Below are 16,233 nucleotides of genomic sequence, written 5' to 3'. Positions count from 1 at the left end.
ATTCATCTGGAGTGGAGAAAAAGTTTCTGTGTGTTCACCTTTAAGTACGTACGAACACAATTCTGTGATATCACCACTAGTTTGGACGCCAACCGTGCTCCAATATTATACAAGTGTGATGTGGAAACTTGATAAACATACACTGAGAATGGACTTTTCAGTGAATATGGAGATATTTAGCATCCAGAAGTTAAACCTTTGAAACTAAAAATATTTTAGTAATTATTTAGTGTATTTTTTTGTGAAAACACAAAAAAAAAAATATATATTTTTCAAAGAAGAGTATTTTCATGTATGTCTAAAGGGGATCCACCCAACTCGTCACATACTCATGCTTTGTCAGACCCCTTGCTGTCACTTTTCGGTCGCAGTAAACACAAGCTTAACATTGTGAATTAAACAAAAACACTTGCTTAGGTTTAGGCAAAAAAAACATCGTGGTTGGGCTTAAAATTACTACGTTTGGAAAGTGAAAATGAGACTTAATTTTGTGAACACAGGACATGAAGAAACAGCTGATTGTAAAGTTAAAGTGACACTTGCCCGGTGCGTTTCATACAGATGCTAAAGGGTGGCGTGTGCATTGGTAATCGCACACCGATGGGTGTGACAAAGCGTCAGTAGTTTACGTCCTGGGAATGAGAATGAGCTGCAATCCTCATCACTTTATAGTGATAATATTTCCCCAGGTGCCAGTAACTTCTACATTTTCAGCCATGCTAGCGGCATAGTTCTATGTCTGTTAGTCAGTACGACAACACCTTTGGTCCAGACTGAAATATCTCAACAATTATTGGATGAATTGCAATGAAGGTTTGTACAGACATTCAAGGTCCCCTAGAAGATGAATCTTAAAGAGATAGTTCAGGTGTTTTGAATTGGTGTTATATGTGTTACTTATCCATAGTCAGCGTATTACCTATAGTAGACGGCGGTCGGGTACCGGCACAGGAGCAAAGCAATGTACTGCTGTGGACGGGGCCGGCAGCAACAAATATTTTAGCCCCCTAAAATAAAGGCACACCTAAAAAAAAAAGATTTTTAAGTGTACGCTATAATTAGAATATTTTCACTGCTTTATCTTGCCATCAGACAGCCCTTTCTGACGGGGAACTGAACTGAAAGTTAAATCTATTAATACTCTCTTCAAAGCCACAAGACTCCATTGACAAAAACAGTCGGGTTGTCCTCGACCAAAGAAATTCTTAGTCGACTAGCCGGCCCCGTCCACAGCAGTACATTGCTTTGCTCCCGTGCTGGTACTCCTGTCTGTTTCTACAAGCTGGGTACGTGCCGACCGTCATCTACTATAGGTAATTCACTGACTATGGATAAGTACCTCATGCAACTTCACTTCAAAACACCCAAACTATCCCTTTAATGGCTTTGTCGATCCTCCTCCTCACAGAGCAACAAGCTTGACTCTTAGTCCTGTTTCTTATTCCGGTGTTATGAAGGTGTTTCTAACATTTCTATTGCAGCTACTTTTCTATTGAGGGTCATGTCTCAGACATTCTATTTTAAGCAGTCGCAGTCATCACAACACGTCTTCTCAAATCCCAACAGCGCTGTATTCGTGATAACACAGGCTGTGGTGTACGCCTCCATTGGAGGCAATCAACCATTATACAGTGTTTTCTTTTTTACTGCAGTGGCACATAGACAACTCTTACAGTAAGCAAAACCCCTCCCAGTGTCTCTCTGAATGCTATTGAAGGACTAGCAGAGATATTCACGGTTGTGAAGTACAAAACAGACTTGTTCTCCTCTGGAAGATCCTTCTTTCTTCTTCCTTGAGGGTGCTGCTGTTAATCATGAATGGCAGTGATATGTTATTGTAGCTTCACTATGCCAAATCCTAGCGAGAACCCTCCTTTTTCTCCCAATATATCACTGACACTATATAATTAAAACAACAAACGTGGGTGAGTCATATCCTGTGCAAAATATGAAACAAATGCCTAGAGCTGTGTGCGGTGGGGGGATGGGGAGAGATTGGAGAGAGAAGTAAGAAGTAGACGACGCACGCCTCGGGGTCTAATTTGAACCATATACTGTAGCTTCTCTGCAGCCATGTGGCGATGTAAGAGGAGCCTGACAGAAAGCGCGAGAGGAAAGTTTAGGTGTTCAGTTAGAGAGGGGGGCAGGAGTCGGGACTAGCAGTACAAGAAATGTGTTTGAAAATGGCTTCTGATAGAAACCTCTTGTTCTTATCATGTGGGCACTCAGCTCCATAGAAGGCGAGCTCTTACTGCTCGGCCCGACACCTCACACAGCGGAGACCCTCTGCTTTTAGCTCAGGAGGCATCACCCCATAAGTCAGCAGGTCTTCCTCTTTATTGTCACTGATATGCCGTAATAACCTCATCCAGAGAGCGAGGCCTCCGCGGTCCTCTCCTCCCCCTCAGCAGGTAACAGAGAGCAGGGATAGAGGGAGTGGATGGAGGGGGAGTGGAGGGTCAATCATCCAGATTCCTCACATGTTTCCACCTCAGTACTCCAGAGTGTTTGAAATAGCTGGGATGCCTGCAGATCGAGCTCGCAGTGGAGCTCAGCTGAAAGGGGAGCACAAGGAGAAGGGGGGAAAGTTGATGTTTCCAGCTTGTGACGGGAAGTTTGGTAGATTCAACTCCCTCAAGCTGCAATGGGAAACAGCAAACAGCAGCAGCAGAAACATGGGGCATGCTGCAGTGTTGCAGAATAACTCCTGATTAAAATGTCTGCTCTCCCTCCCACCTGACTGGCACCATAACTCCTAATAAAAACAACTTTTTCCAGGGAAAAAATGCTGAGTAGAACTGACGACTTTATACCTCTATATAAAATGAAGAATGGAGCTTTTTCCTGGAATTTCAATAGTGACAATAATTTCTCTCCCCACTCCTTCACTCTCTCTTTCTCTATCTCTTTATTTCACCATTCCTTTCTCCTTTTTTCCACAGTTCAACGGCCACAAAACACATAAGCATTATGCTCTCACACACACACAAACACATTACACAGCTCATTTGGTTCAGAGAACAGGTCACTTCAGTCATTCTGGGTATGACTCATACTTTGCAAGTCAGGACTTCAGCCTGTGCTGACACTGTTGAAGTTTGGTTTGTTTTTCTCCCCAAGCTAACAGTCATTTAGGAGTTAACCAGAACAGCGAAACATTCCTCTTAGTGAACGTACACGTCGTGACTTTGAGTTGTGACTGATGTCATTGCAAAGCCAGAGATTCATTAGTTCAGTGACTCAGGGCTTAATGTTACTACCAGTTGTGCAGAAAAGATATTAAGTTATTCCGTGTGTCACGATCAAAAGTCTTTAGTAGTGGAAAATACCTTAATGTTGTTTTTTTCTTTTCTATCTTACAAAAAGTGAACAAATAGCCATATACTTGTTCTAGCTGTTTCAATTTATTTCTTAAAACAAGTGACAATAACCATGAAATGTCTTTAAGTGGACCTTTTGCTGAGCAAACACAATAATCTCACGTGACAATTATGTAAAGATTAATGCTAAAACCTAGCATAAGAGTAGTCAGTAAACTATCTATAAACATGAGTAAGTCTTTTTAAATACAGTATGATGTTCATTTAGTAAATTCTGGTCCCATTTAGAGTCAAATAGACCATAAAGCAGGGTATGCTTTAGGGAGGGGCTACCTTGTGATTGACAGGTCGCTACCACGACGTTGTCCGGTCTGGGAGTTGTCCGTGCGTTCGTCTTACAACTTTAATCTTTTCATAGTGTGTTTTCAGTTGATGAAAGTTAATTGTAATATTTTGGTGAAAATTATTCAGCGTTCAGTTGAACTTGGCGATGGCCAAAATGCCGAACTCGAGGCTTCAAAACGGCAGTCCACAAACCAATGGGTGACATCACAGTGGGTACGTCCGCTTCTTATATACAGTCTATGGTAAACAGCTAGCCTAGATCTGTCTGAAGGGAACAAAATATGTCTAGCTGCACCTCTAAAGCTCATTAATTCTTGGCTAGGAAAAGCAACTTCCTGGAGTCTGGTGGTGGAAACTGCTTAGAGCCAAGAAATAGTCTGGCATATAACCCACAGTAAATTGGCAAATTGTCATTTTCACATCTCAATTTTAGTTAATGATCTTTAGAGGTGCTGGTAGGCATATAGTGTTACCATTGGACAGAGCCAGGCTAGCTGTTTGTGGCTGTAGCTTCACACTGAACGTACAAATAGAAGAGTTGTATCAGTCTTCTCACTTAACTCTCCGCCAGGAAGCTTCTTTCTAACTATTAAAAAGTTTTAAAGAAGTGAGACTTACTCTCACCATTGAAATTCTTTTTTTCACTTGTTTTACAGTGTGAAAAATAAGACTTAAATACTCAGCATTATTACTGTACATAATTTGCAACCTGGTCCTGCTTCCCAGTTAGTTAGACATTAGCGCTGACTGCAGTTCCTCTGCCCGGAGCAGCAGGAAGTCAGGTTAAACATTACATAGTGTACAGGGCCGAGCTGTTCCCCAGAACTAGCAGCAGCTCTGAGTGACAACTCACAGGATTTGTGCTTTGTAGTACCTATAATCTACCGCTCATACCAGCAGCACTATCCGCTGCTATGAAGAGAACTGATGCTATCTTTGAGGATGTCCTCATGGACTCTCTTTAAAGGCAGTGGGGTTTCTCAAATACTTTCACTGCATTTTGTAAGCAGGTGTTTTCTATTGAGAGTCTTAACGCCATTTGAAGATGAGCGCTGCCTGTCATCTGGCGGATCTTTAGAGCGAGTTCGTTGTCACAGACGGTGATAAAGCGAGGACTAAAGAGGGCTGAAGAAACAAACCGAAAGCATTTAGGGTCTCTCTGGAGTGCCCACCTCAGAGAGAGTCATGCATTCCCAGCATACACATAGCTTTCATTGTGATTATAGATCGAGGGAGGCCCAGGGAATAAATCACAAGGTCAGTGAATGGGCTGTCTGACCTTTAACCCCAGAGCAAAGAAAAGACTCTGCTCTATGTCGTGATGTCATCAGCAAGTCATTACCACAACGGCTCTCAACACCTCTACCATCCCACCCTAACTCACCCTGCTCAGCTGCTATTGGACAAGCCCCCCCGGCCACAGCACCTAAATCACTCTGCCGGGCGGCAGTTATAGACTTGACCTTGGCTTGGTGCTGTTTTCCATTCCCCGCTCCCATATTTAACTCTGTTTATTGTTTCTCTGCGTCCGTACTTACTGCTCTGTCCAGTGGCAGGAGCAAGAAATAGTAGGTGCAATAAACAATATTGCTCCAACATGTTTTATTTGGTCATGTTAGTAACATCTAACAAGTCCTACAGAGTTCCTAATTATCCTTGTTCTACTCTGTGCTAATTTGAAAGAAGCTGTTCATCCAGGAGATATTAGGTATGTGTCAGTGGGCATGTTTGCCCTTCTGTGGTTGACAGTTTGTTGAAACGCGACTAAGGCATTGAGGCAAAGCATATGTTTTCTTAAGAGACGATGAGGTGATCTGAGGTTAACTATTTTGACCGTGAACGCCAATCTGAGGCCTAATTTGAGCTGAGCGGTCTCCTGAGGAGTCACCTCTTTGCCAGGGCTCTGACCTTTGACCCCCTCAAGCTGCTTCTGCACTACATCCAGAGAGATAAATAGAGGAAAAGAAGAAAAGTGACAGAGATACATGTCTTATTAAACATCTCAACACCCTGCATCCTGACAAATAACCCTTGTGCACACATTACAGTACCACAACTCTCAAAATGCAAGTTTAAAAACTTAGATTTTCTCTTTTTTTTTCTCTCCTGTTTACACAGTTTCCCGTACTCAGTAACAGAGGAGCTTGTGAGCAAGCTGGCTTGAATCAAGGCTTCAGGTTGCAGCATGCCCACCTCCGCAGCAGACTGACAGATTTACATTGTTGTCTACCACATTGTTGTGCACTTGCAAGTCCTAATCACGCTGTTGAGCAATGGCATCCCCTGAAAAACCCATCTCTCAGCATCTACCCGTTACTATTTCTCCCGCCCTCTTGCCCACGGCAGTGGCAGAAACCCTGAGCTCTGCAAGGCAGCGCAGATTAAAAACTCCTACTAGGCCTATAAAATAACCAAGTACTTATGAAAGCACCTGGCTCCCCTGCAGAACTGAATGCCCCTCAAGACAAAAGACCTATTGACTAATTACCTACCTACCTACACCATCCTTGGAGACTTGCCGGGAAAAGTCTTTACAATTCTCTCTTCATGTAAACAGACGTGCATGCCTGAACATGCGTCGACTAATGTACACTTCACTCGTTGGAAAACTGCACCGTACAAATAAATTAATCAAGCTGAATGCTACACTTCCTTTCAAAGCACTTAGCAGTTTGGGTGCCCCGTTAGTGCATATTCCATCAATCATGATCAAATCACTCTGGAAAAATGGGTCGAGGCCAACGGGCAGAACTGTTCCAACAGAGCAGCGTTTTAGCAAAGAATGGTGGAATTGTAAATGTGGTTTGTGTTGAAAAGTACAGACAGCAGCAAAGAAATACATCTGTGAGTTGAGATGTCATAAAAGTTTTCTCTGTAAAGGATTCAGTTCAGTTTAGTGCAAAAATGTATTAATTCCTTATAGACTAGTAAAAGCCATTTGAAATAACTTTTGGGTTGCCAGATTGTAAAACAAACAAACAAATAAAAATACAGCAGTTTTTATATCCTCTTTCATCATAATTTCCTTTGTCTTTTTAGCTTTCATTAATCAGGAAGACCCCTCCGATGGACCGCTTCACCACTTGGCCTCTGGAAAATAATTTCTAACTGTAAGTAATAATCTACTATGAACTTCAGTTATGGCTTACAACTGCAGACTTGGTTGACTATAGTTGTGGAAGAACCCGTTATTAATGACTACCTCGCTTTCCAATAAGCCATCAGTTCTGCAGTTTTGTTGTTAATAAATTAAATTGCAGATGTTTTCCAGAAAGTAAGTGAATTAATGCACCTTTACAGAGCTGGCTTTAAAAAGCAAGTTGTGCAGGACGAGGACATACACAAGCCAAATAGATTTTATACACCTTAGGGCAACATAATGGGTTATTATTGATCTGTAAACCATTATTAAAATATTTATGACTCATTAATGAAGCCATTAATTACAGCTTATAAATCTTCTAGATAACACACTGTAAATAAAGTATGTCTCATTAGGAAGTGATAACAATCTAGGGTTTTAGTCCCTTTAATAGCACACACATACTGTAATACTGTATACACACATACCACACCATACATTGATTTGATCCCACAAAATAGGATCTAAATCAAGGGTTTTACCAAAATCTTTTTGTGCATTTATAAGCTACTGGTTGGTATTATATACTTCATGTTTAAAGGTAAACAAGCTGCAACAGAATGGATATATTCTTGTAACTAGCTGATATATGAGCCTGAAGTAGTGAGTGTTTGCTGTAATTAAATGTACAACCAGTGCAGCGCAGCAGTGTGGGAAAACCTCAGCTCGTAATTACTGTAACAGTGAAAGTCAAGGAGACACACCTTGTAAACTGATCCCTGAGAATCCTGATGTTCACACCAAACACCACTCCCCTGTCTCTTCCCCCGGCTGCTCGGTTTAAGCTTGGGTAAAGCTGCAGGAGTAAAGCTCCCCCACTCCAAAACACACACAAACACCCATCTCAACCCCGGCCCGGCCCCTTCCCTGTGCTACCCAGCACGAGCTGTCACTCCTTTAGTATGTCACCGTAATTCACAGTGACAACAAACAACTGGCCATGCTACACACTACCCATGATCCCTCACAGAAAACTGAGGGGAGGGGGGTTGGAGAGTTGGAAGAAGAGAGGGGGCAGACGGGGACATTTAGGAGGGGACAAAGAGAAGAGAAAGAGGGCAAAGGGTAGAAAGACTAGAAGGAAAGGGCCAAAGGGAGGGGAAGCTATTGTCATGTATATAAACCTATTATCTATCATATTTGTTCAAAAACATTTTAATATTTCCTTCCACATTATGGCGTCCTGCTGCGTTGCTGCAGCGAGAAAAAAACAAGTTATTTTTTCCTACACGGCTGTTGTTATTCCAAAGGGCCACAATGAGGCTGACAATCAATATGATCCCGTCAGAGGGGCTGATAGGTTGAGAAATAGTAGGCTGGTGACCTCTGACCCCGAAGCATAGAAAAAAGACAGAGGTGGTTTGAGGAGGGGGGCAGTTTAAGTTTCACACCCTTTCTCAAATGCAGCGCTTAGTTCAAGGTTTTGTACAAGTGTGAGGAGCATTTTCTTTCCCTGAGAGACCTTAAGTACTTCAAAAGTAGACAAAAAAGCCAGGGAGGGAAATAGGAGCAAAGGGAAGAATACCAATAAGTAGAGAAATAGGAATGAAATGGAAATAGGAGGGAGGAGGGAAGGCTGGGAGCAAAGAGGGAGAGAGAGAGAGAGAAAGGAACATGACCCAAGGTTCGGCCGAAGACAAGGCATAAATCAAAGATGGCGTGAAAACACGGCACCTTTGGGCTCTCTGTTTTGCTTTCCAACCGAGGAGCCAAATTGTTCTCTAGCAGAGCGCAGCCACTTCTGAGGCTTGATGTGCTAATAGTACTGATCAGTTGTTGTTTATCTAGCATTACTCCGAAGAGCCAAATCAATCACTGGGTAAACATTAGCCAGGGTACATAGAGCTGGAGGGCGGGAAACTCTTTCAGGGAAAAAGAATGAATTCACTCACACACGGCATGACAAACAGGGCAAATTCTCAACCAGGCTAGGCTTAAACAGTGGGTCTCAACCTTTAGATATAGAAACATGTTTTTTAAGATGAAATTTGAGACTGAGATTTTCTTTTTTAATTGGATTTTTTTGGTAAATTACATTTTTTTATTCACCAACAATGTGACTGTGCAGAAATGATGTTTAGTAGAGATAACTCATTCAGTGGTAAATGTCCTCCTGTGGTGGCATTTGTGCCATGTGTATTTCATTGAATGTCCTCTGTGTTCGACCATCGCAGCTTCCAGCCAGTCTAGACGGCTGAACTTGTTTACTCCACCGCAACAGCACAGAAATGCACATGAGCAAATTCTCCTCTCTGGAACATTTCCCCTGTGGTCAGTAGTGACTGTCAGCTGTCCACGATGATATCGAACGGAGGATGTTTAGCTCTGCGGTTATTGTAATTGTTATGTGGAACATCACATATACTTTTCAACCAGCGTCTGTGTGCCAGTTTGTATGTGTGCACAGTGTACATGTGCACAACTGACATTGTAAAGTATGTATGCTACACAGTAGAGTTCTGTTGAAACTGAAGAGATTGCATGGTAGGGAAGTAATATAAAACACAGTAGAGTAAAGTAAAGTATATTTGAGTGGAACATAATAGGGTAGAGTACAGTAGAATACAGTACAGACAAGTAAATCAGAAATTAGCAGCGTAAATGCTATAGAGTAGAGTCAGTAGAGCGCAAAAGAGTACAAGACAGTACAGAATGGAGGATTAGAGTAAAGTAAAGTGGAAGAAAGTACAGTACAGTAGAGAATAATGTGTGAGAGGATGGTTTGAGTAAAGACGTAGAGTAGAGCACAATAAAGTACAGTACAGTTGTAAATATTAGAGTGTGAGAGGGTGGAGTGAGTAAAGAGGTCAGTAGAGTTGAGTAGAGTAGAATAAAGTACAGTACAGTTGTAGAGAATAAAGTATGAGTAAAGAGGGCAGTAGAGTTGAGTAGAGTAGAGTGCGGTAGAATGCACCATATCTATATTAATATCTTTATTATTCCCAGAGGTCTTCAGAGAAAGCAAACAGAGAACACACTGATGACAGATGAGTTGATAGATTTCATCTCTTCTGCCTCACGCTAGAAGATGGAGCTGCCATCTGGGCGTCAGGCTGCTTGGCTGGTGGCTGAACCGCCTGCCTACGGTGTGGGGGTCTGTCGGGGGGTGTCGGGCCATGTGTCCCCTCTGAGGGGGGGTGCACAGGGGTCCTGGTGGGCCTTGTAGCCTGTGACCATGATGCCTGTTCCCCCTGACCCAGAGCACCACCCCTCACCCCAAACAAGACGCACGCATCCAAACACACATATGCACAATACCAGGTCAATGGCCACTTGCTCGATCCATTAACACTCTGTTAGCTTTTATATGAGCTTACAATGTTATGAAAAGCACATGTCCAAAGGTTGCGATACAATGGAAAAAGCTGGCGAACAGATTCACACGCGGGGTCTGGTAAAAGTTAGTAATACCAATGTACTGTTCAGGACAACAGGACAAAATGATAATAATAATCCATAATAATCCTCCCTACCTGCGTATGTAGGTCCCAACTTCAAACATAGAACAACCCCATCTCATGGTAAGGGCGTATAAATAGCATGACATTACACAGACATTTTGCGTGTCATTTTTACACAATTTTTATAGATAGGTTTAGACAACAAAACCACTGAGTTTGGTTTTGGAAAAACATCATGGTTGGGCTTAAAATAAGTATGTAACGAAGTCAAATACTTACAGAAACAACGTCACACAACTACGGAAAACACATCACAGACATCACTAAAAAACACGTGACAAACGTCACTAACGTAACTTACAAAACAAAACACCGGCAGCTGGGTAGGATGGAGAATTGACCACATTCCCTATTGCAAGCTATGAGGCTCTACCAAAGAAAGCCCCAAAACACACCACAGACCTCCAATCCAAAACACACATACAAGACACACAGTAGCCATTAAGACATGTAGAAAACAAGATGATGCGGCTACAATGTAATTGGACATCATACTATATTTTAATTTCACTTTTTACAACAGAATCACATTAAGAATACAGTCTGGATCAATCTTTTTGTTTTTACTGATTTTACTGTAAATTTTCATGAAATTGATGACAGACAGACACAGAGTTACCCTGTGTCTTTTTGTGTTTTAGTCAGACTGTACGATGTAATGCAGCAGTAGGCAATTTGTAAATCAATAAAAAGGGAGTCTGACACTAGAAAGTGAAGCTTAAGGAGTATCTGAAGTTACTAAAGAAAGCTGAAAAACTTTCCACTTCTGAATATTAAGTGATAATGCCAACAGCATGCTGCACCACTCCAAGACATATATGAAGTAAACAACATGCACGTAACTCCAAGTGAATACACATTAAGTACACACACACACACACAGAGTTGTAATCGGGCTTTGAGAGTATGAGAGCGGGTGTGGGCCCATCTGCCCCTGGTATCCGGGCTCTGTGTTTGGGGGGCCGTGGGCAGACTGCTGCTGGCCTGGAGTCTGAATAGGCCGGCGGCAGAGCTAAGAGAGCTGTGTGCACATGGCCTCCATGGCTAATCTGCTAATGTATTCCAGAGGTCAGGAGGGTTTCGCACCAAATCAATGGAGGGATTTACACAGCTTTCCCCTGGAATGTGCGCCATCCACACTCTGCTTCGGGGAAAACATCCACCTCTGCTTTGCCAGGCCGTCCAATTTTCCGCGGCATTTAACCACAAAAAAAGAAGGGCGAAGTTGAAAAAAACAAGAGAGGTGCAGTGAAGCACTCCCTTTAGCCATCCCTTCTCTTTAACATGTCCACCACAGAGAGTCAGCAGCGACAGCCTCAGCTTTGCTGCTGAGATGTTTTGGTGCCCCTGGCTCTATACAGTATGTCCAACCACATGCAGCCCTCTGACACAGAGATTACTGAGCAGTGATGTAAGATAGGGCTGAGCTTTTACATATGGGGGGAAAAGGTGAAAAAACAGCAGGGAGGGAAGAAATAAAGAACGCATAAGAGCAGCGGGGCCTTCATGTGGATCCACGGTTTTTGAACTGTATCCTCTCTAATCCAAACGGACTATAGAGAGGCTCAAGTACAGAAGTAGGACTTGAAACCCCAGTCCAACTGAGAAAATCTGTGCACCATCAGTATCTACTGTCATCTGCTCTGCAAGCACATCTCAAAGGTCAACTGAATTGGCGTAGAAAATGGAAGCAATGTGGGGCATTGTGCGAGTCGAACCAGACGTCCAGACCGGAGCTGCTGATATATTCTTGATCACCCCTGAACCTGCATCACTGTGTTGGACTTGCACTCCAACCAGAAGGTGAAATGAGCGCTTTGTCACATCAATTATTAAAGCACCTAGAAGAATTGGGATATAGATATTGTGCAACACTCCCCCCCCCCCCTTTTAATCAAGTGTGGCTTTAAATAGAAATGTGTTTGCAGTCAGTTGGCCTGCTTATGTTAAAAAAAAAAAACTCTCTTTTGTATAAAAGCTTTATATTGTTTTTGAGATTAGTTGATTACCTCAAATATCAAATATCAAATATGTAGATGACGGGTTGAGAGAAATAATTAAAAAAAAATGGCATTCAGTTTCAGTTTCAGTCAGTTATTAGAGATAAATCCTGGGCCGTGACCCTGAAACAGATGCCTATAGTGATTACTGGACAAAGAGAAAGGGGGGTGAGAACAAATATTAGGGAGGGAAAGTGGCCCACTCTACAACCTAGCACTCAGCGTTTCTGATATGAGATCATGGGAGATATTTCCATCTCCTTATCTGTAGTGTTTCTGTGTGTGTTTTATGCGAATGTGTGTCAGTAAGGTCTTGTGTGCGTAGGAATGCACCGGGGTTATGCGCCTCCTCTCTGTCTCTGGCTGTTGGACCGGGTCCGGCTCAGGTCATAAATAAGCCAGCCTGGAGAGAGGAGGACACCCGAACCCAGACACACAGACGCAGAGTACAGGGGCCCTGGCCTTAAATCCAGACAGCCCAGCTTGGATCAAACCAACCCAGACACACACACACACACAGAGAGCCAGGGCAGCTCACTTTCACTGCCCTTAAACTCAGTTATAGAGGTCACAGGTCAGATTCATATAAATGTGTTCAGCTCCACACGCTTTGAACAGGAGATTGATGTCTATCTCCACTTCTTGTTATTCTTTCGCATATCTGTCTCGGGGTGAGATATGTTTTGTATAACTCCCATATGGAAGCTTGATAAAAAGCAGAGTTTATGTAAATAGTGGATTTTCAGTTTATAGATCTTTGTAAGAACTATAAAGCCAGATTCAGATAAAGATCTTTGCTTGATATTGCAGATGTTTTAATCTGACAAGCACAGGCCCCACGCTTGATGTTACATGTGATGTTTGTATACTGAAGCGCAGCAAAATGCTTGTATTCTCTCCCCTTGTCATAACTCCCCCTACCTCTTGCTAACTTTGGCCATCCTTCTCTATCATCCAGCTGATCCGTCTGCGACTGCTCGCTTCACTGCTGCAATGCTACATGATCTGTTTACCAATAGTGTACTCGGCTGCTGGGCAGAGGGAGAGAAACGACAAAAGACTGTTTTAAGGGGATCAGAATCGACTCACAGTTAGCCTCAAGCTCAGTATCTGACAGACTGCAGCACGAAGGTGACTTGATGGTCTCAGGAGAAGTAACATTTAAACACATTTTTTTGTCATTTAATCTACAAGAGTGGTTTGAAAGAATAATTTGACATTTCTGGGAAATACACTTATTTGCTTTCTTGCCGAGAGCTAGATGAGAAGACTTTGTTACCTTTGGACAGAGGCGGGCTAGCTGTTTCCTCCTGTTTCCAGTCTTTGTGCTAAGCTAAGATAACAAGCTACTGGTTGTACTTTCATATTTATCGAACAGACATGAGAGTAGTATTGATCTCCTCATCTAAATCGGCAAGATAGCAAATAAGCATATGTCAAACTATTCCTTTAAAGGGACTATTTGTAACTTTCAGAATTGCTTGTTAACAGCAACACCTGTGGCCGTTAAGTCAACGAAAGTCAGCGCCGGGTTCGCGCTTGCTCGCTCGCTCCTAATAGACATGAACGAGCATCGCTCAAAACAGTGAAGCGACACACGTCAGGTAAAACCACAATATCACTCTATATTTCACCTGCTTGGCAGTAATGTTATAGATGACCAGACGAAGGTCTCCATGAATCAATGCTGATCCTAGTGTTGGATTTTCCTGCTTCAGCCTCTGGGGCTGAAGCAGGAAGTGAAATGTTATCGTCTCCCGACTGCGCCCGCAGGGAGACACCGGCACCCAGTCGGAGACGATAACGTTTCTCGCTGCGGAGCCCCGTCACTTCACAAGACACGGGAAACCTCTGTTGGTCTGAAGGAGCTGAAGCAGTTAATTCCGCACAAACATCCACTGTACATTCAGTAGATATTCTCAGAGCTAGAAGTCTCCTGCAGTGTGTATTGAGCGCGCATGAACGTGAGGTGGAGCGAGACCGCGCGCGTTGTGCGAGTGAAGACAAGCAGTCAGCGGAGCGGTCTGAACAGCGATAAATATCTCTATTTTAGAGGTTAAAATGAGAGAGGGAGGACCTTTATCCTCCTCTCTGCATCTCCATCCCAACCCATCAAGTTCACCCTCAATTCTCCCTTGCTCATCTTCCCCACTCCACATGACTCCCCCCCACCCAGCCTCTTGTCCCAGGCCCCATCCTCCTCATTGACATGATCTCTCCATTCATCTGCCAGAACGTTTCCTGTGCACGGGGTGATGGGGGGTCAGCAGTTTGATAAACCCATGAAAGGCCCCCAAGTTAGCCCATGAAGGCCTCGGATGGCCTCTGTCACCCGTTCCCACAGCCCGTCTGTCTGTCAGCCCCTCTGACTGACAAGCCCTGTCACCCCGCACCCTGAAGCTCACGCCCACACCAACTACATCCTCCCCCCGAAAAAACACACACACACACACATACATTAAAAATCATTCGGTCTGGGCCTGCCACTCACTAATATGACCGACAAAAGCTTCAGCCTCACACTCTTGCCCCTTGTCAGTCCACCAGTGGGGGAGGAGAGGAGGAGAGAGAGTGGGCACGGTGCCCAGTGACTCCACCTCGTCCAGTCATGAACAGGGTCTCTTTCTGTCTTTTCCTCTGGCCCTCCAGACACTTTGAAAAGGAAGAATGCACCATGCTAAATCTGCCCACAAGGGATGGTGAGCGGTGTGAAAAGACTGACACTGATGCCACCCTCCCCCTGGCACAATGACACAGATGCTTCTGGCAGGAGGCTCGGAGCACAGCCTTGTGTCCTACAACATCACAAGATATTTAGTGTTTGGTACCAATTTGGCTACTGAGTATCAGGCTCTGATGTGTGTTTTTATACTTTTCAGTTCTTATTAACCAACACAAGATGGATAAAAAAGGGTTCTCTTTTTCCATAATGACCCAAGGGAAACATTCATTCCCATTCATAACCCTCAAAGGGCATCATTTATGTCGTAATTTATGCAATCCATAGGCTACAACTATTGTCAACATATCTGTTATTTAAAAAAACTATATCTTTTTTAAATTTATAACAATTTACCACAAAGTGTGACTGTCATTCATCATTTTCTAAAACACACTTAATTTAAAAAAAATAATTTATTAATTAAGGACAAAATATATGGAGATTAAATTAAATAAAAGATCATTTATCAATGTAAATATACACTTTTTATTTTTTACACACCAAGGTTGGTTTGAATGTGTATAACATGGTGGTATGTCAGAAAAAAAGTCATAAAATGTCATATCAAAGTATGACATGACAAAATTAATAATATGGTATGGCATAAAAATGTCATATTATAGTATACCATGAAAATAATATTATAGCATGTCATAAAAAATGTCATAGTGTAGTATGTCATAAGAAGGTCATAGAATATTATAGCCATACAAATTATATAGTATGTCATACAAATGTCATAGTATAGTATGCCAAAAAAGTAATAACAAATATAATTCCATGAAAAAATTTTAAATTATCGTATGTCATGAAAATGTCATGGTATAGTATGTCAATAAAAAAAGAATAAAAAATGGTATAGTATGTAAAAAAAATGTCATAAAAAATTTCATAGTGTAGTATGTCATACAAAACTTTGTATTAAAGTATGTCATACAAGTTTACTTATACTAGTATACTATACTATGACTTTTTAATTTTTTGACATACCATACTATGACTTTGTTTCAACATTTTGCAACATACTATACTATGACTGTTTTCATTATATTTTTAGACATAATATGCTATGACTTTTCATGACATTCTTCCGACATACTATATACTATGTATTTTTTTCGACATACTATACTATGATTTTTTTTTTAACTTTTTTCAACATACTATACTAAGATTTTTTTTTTTTTAGCGACATACTATACTATGACTTTTTTTGACATACTATAATAAAGACTTTAATTTT

General features: G+C 42.1%; 1 protein-coding gene across 7 annotated transcripts in view; it reads right to left on the bottom strand.

The window, feature by feature from the left end:
• The window catches only part of fgfr2 (fibroblast growth factor receptor 2), a 52,824-nt gene extending 44,290 nt beyond the window's left edge, over positions 1-8,534 (bottom strand). For 3 of the 7 annotated variants that reach the window (XM_074646651.1, XM_074646652.1, XM_074646653.1), the window contains exon 1: positions 8,427-8,528. The gene's annotated coding sequence lies outside the window, so the exon portion shown is untranslated. Of the gene's footprint in view, positions 1-8,426 lie in introns of all 7 variants that reach the window. The other 4 variants (XM_074646650.1, XM_074646649.1, XM_074646654.1 and 1 more) reach the window with 4 other exon arrangements.
• Between the last annotated feature and the right edge of the window lie 7,699 nt (positions 8,535-16,233).

The sequence above is a fragment of the Sebastes fasciatus genome, chromosome 9 (genome assembly GCF_043250625.1).
Source record: "Sebastes fasciatus isolate fSebFas1 chromosome 9, fSebFas1.pri, whole genome shotgun sequence".
In the NCBI taxonomy this organism is placed as follows: domain Eukaryota; kingdom Metazoa; phylum Chordata; class Actinopteri; order Perciformes; family Sebastidae; genus Sebastes; species Sebastes fasciatus.
The sequence above is the reverse complement of the archived record's forward strand: the minus strand, read 5'-3'. Positions and strand labels throughout refer to the sequence as shown.